Below are 3,699 nucleotides of genomic sequence, written 5' to 3' on the forward strand. Positions count from 1 at the left end.
AGACCAGGAAGCAAAAGGAAGTAGGGAGTTTGTTCTTTTGGGTTGAGAATTAAGAAGAAATCTCCAACCAAATAACAGGTATGTGGTGGGAAAAAGATGACATCTCCCTCACTACTTAATCATCAGGTAAGGAGAGGCGCAGAGGAGTGCTTGGTATGGGGAAACCTCAGAAGATTTAAAGAGAGTTACAGACAGACAAGGCTGAACGTTGGATGTCACCCAACAAAGCTCTTAAAAGATTGGAGTCACTGCCCCATTTTTGAGCTCTGACCTAGACCTGGAGGTCTGGGAGACCCGGCACAGACTCAAGAGTGCTTAATTATCTCTCTGGTTCTGGGTCCTCTTTAGCCCCCTAGGAAGGGGGACCAGGTGTGGGCCATTCTTCATAAGAGCACATATCTAGACTGGCTAGTCTACTTTAAAATCCCCTGTGGGTTTCTTAACCTCTTCCTGGTTCAGTTTCCAGATTGAAGTGTGTCCCTCCCATCCCCCACCCCCCGACACTGCCTGCTTCTGGCCTGGAAAACTGACATCCCTTTACACCAACTGACATCTGCCGTATGCTTTAGGGAACTGAATAAAAGGAAGGGGCGGGTGTGTGTGGGGGTGACTAGAGAAGCTTCAGGCCTGACCTGCAGTGTAGAGACTGCCTGTTTCCATGACAGCACAGAGCTTCTCCCTCCCACTGACCACCAACTCCCACAAAGATGCCGGAGGACAGACTTGTTCCTGTGATGCTATTGTTGAGAACTTTACTGAGAATTCTTCCTTGAGCTCTGCCTGCGACACCTTTAGTAGTTCTTTACTATGGTGAGGTCAGTGGGCAAATTGTTGGAAGCAACCCAGATTATTCAGTTGATTATCAGGTAAGGGGCTGTTGAGCAATAAAGGTGGAACAGAAGCAATGGGAGTGCTTTTCTCTGCTGTTTGTAAATTAACTCTGATATCAATTCTTAAAGCCCAGAAGTATTTCCAGCAAAGCAAGGCACACGGAAATCCTTACAACCCTCCTAGTAACATCCCCATTTCACAGATGGCAAAACTGAAGCACACACAGGTCAGTGTCTTGCCCAGGCCACTCAGCCGGTGAGTGGTTGGGTGGGATTTGAGTCCAGGCCTCTGGGGGCAGAGCCTGAGCTCTTAACTGAGATGCCAAGTTGCCTCTCTCTACTTTAAAGGGCATCTCTCATCGGAACATAACAGATCCACTGATTTAAGAATATTTACGTTACAGTGGTCCTCGCTTTTCTGCAGTTTTGCTTACTATGGTTTCAATTAACTGTGTCAACCGTGGTCCGAAAATATTAAATGGAATAGTCCGGAAATAAGCAATTCATAAGTTTTAAATTGCACCTGTTCTGAGTAGCTTGATGAAATCTTGCACTGTCCAGCTCCATCCTACCGGGCATATTCAGTGTATCCCATTGTTTAGTCACTTAGTAGCGGGTTAGATTATCAGATCAACTGTTGCAGTACGGCAGGGCTTGTGTTTAAGTAACACTTATTTTACTTAATGGCCCCAAAGCACAAGAGTAGTGATGCTAGCAATTCTCTTACTGTACCTAATTCATAAATTAAACTTTATCATGGGTATGTTTGTATAGGAAAAAATTTAGTGTATATGGGGTTCGGTACTATATGCTGTTCCAAGCATCCACTGGGGTTCTTGGAATGTATCCCCTGCAGATAAGGGGGGACTACTGTATTTTATAGTCACATTTCCAGCGCTCCATGAGGGCAGGGGCTCTGTCTTCTAATTTGCGTCTCTACAGAGCTGTGCACTCAAATGTAAAGGGTGATTGTAGCACACAAGGTTGTCCTTGTTTTCCCAGTGAGGAAACAGAAGCTCAGCCCAGCTAACTCACCTGAGGTCACTTACTTTTAGACCTGGGATTTGAACCAGAAGCTGCCTGGCTCTGCTTACCCTCTTCAACACCATTGTGCTAGTTTGATTCCTGTTTGCCATGGGAAAGAAGGAGGGTCAGAATCTGAGTTTTCCGAGCCTCCTGTAGCAGCCCCTTCCCCCGTCTCTTTAGTTATGTCCACTGCTCCGCTGAGCCTTCTCCTGCTCTGTGGTTCCATCTCCCTTGAGGAGGAGGGGTAGGTGGTGATCAGAGCAGACTCCAGGTTCGGGGTGGAGGGGACATGATTTTGCACAGAGGAAGAAGAAGCAATGGCTTCTAGTCTTTTTGGACACAAGGGCCCTTTGGGGTCTTTGATGCTCTTTGATGTTTTCAGGGCACTGTCTCTGTGACTCTTAGGTTCTCTTCCGGGGCTGTAACTGACAGGAGAGGAACGCTGTGGGTAACAAACAATGATTGCAAAAGTGCTTCACAAACTAGAGAGGGGCCATAAAGTTTTAAAATGTAGATAATGTTATTCATTCATTCATTTGTTCATTCATTCATTTATTTTTCCCGATTGAGCCCTCTTGAGATTACCGCTTCTGAGTGTGCTATAGGCACAGATTTATTCAGTGAAAGCCAGAGAAAGGTGTGTGAGACGATGTATCCCAGACTCATCCTGAGGGCTGGATGGAAATGTCGCATTAGTGCACCGGGTTGGTTGTGATTTTGCACAGCACATTGAACCATGCCTTGAGAATGATAGGCACATTAAACATATCAGGGAATGGCACTGAGCACAGTGTGTGTTGAATTATCAGTAAAGCATTTATGATGTACAGTTGCCTGTGTCACTTTGTGGGCACACTGTGTAAAGCTCTGAACAGGGGAAGCTGGCATTAGCACCCAGAGCCAGGTCCCTGGGAGCACACGGGAGTTATTTCCACTTTGAGGTCTGTGGCTTCCTACTTGCCTACACTGAAGCCTGTGCACTCTATTTTCTTTGTAGTTGATGTGTGGTTTCATGGAGCCAAAGTGTTGACCGTACATGAACAACACAGGGTCTGTACAGGAAGGCTTCCAGAGGACAAAGCCAGAGACCCCCTAAAGCCCAGCAGCGTTCCAGGAAAAGAATGGAGAGATGTTGTGTCTGGTCTCTTTGGAATTAGGTGAAGGCCTATCCCAGAAAAATACACCAGTCTGCCTGCCAAGTGGCTGTCATTCCCATGTTTAGTTGTTCTCGTTAGTGGCTCCCAGAGTCCCTGGCTCACATGCAGATGTTTATGAACCAGTGCAGGATTAATCCATTGACTTCTCAGTTTGAATGTTAGAATAAGAAGGAGTAGAATGGGGAGCATAAAGCCAGCACAGGATTTAGGGGCCTGGGTCCCGTCCTGGGCACACGGAGGGGTCGTGGTGGTGTGGTAGGGAACACCCTAGCCCTGTGCTCAGTGGATCCGAACGGAAGCAGCCTGAAATGCCTGCCCCTTAGGCCTCTCACCCAGGGCAGTGGTGAAAGAAACACACTGTTACCAATGGCAGGTAGAATTGTTATTAATTAGATCAGTTAGAAAAAGGATTCAAAGGGGCGGGAACATAGGACCGGCAAGTTTTGAGCCTGATGGGTGGGAGAGGATGCCGGTGGGTGTATGCGAGAGAAGCCAGAGGTCTGAAGGGTCGTCCTGGGGTGGGAACTGCAGTGGTGGTCCTTGAAACAGCTTAGCCCCACGAGTGTGCACGTGTGTGTGTAGTGGGGGTCTCAGGGAGAGTAGGAGGGTGAGGATAACTGAGTTCCAAGGCAGAGGTGGCATCAAGCAAGAAGGAAGCCTAAGGAGAGAAAAGACCCTAGAAGCCA

Source organism: Eubalaena glacialis, chromosome 15 (genome assembly GCF_028564815.1).
Source record: "Eubalaena glacialis isolate mEubGla1 chromosome 15, mEubGla1.1.hap2.+ XY, whole genome shotgun sequence".
Taxonomy (NCBI): Eukaryota; Metazoa; Chordata; class Mammalia; order Artiodactyla; family Balaenidae; genus Eubalaena; species Eubalaena glacialis.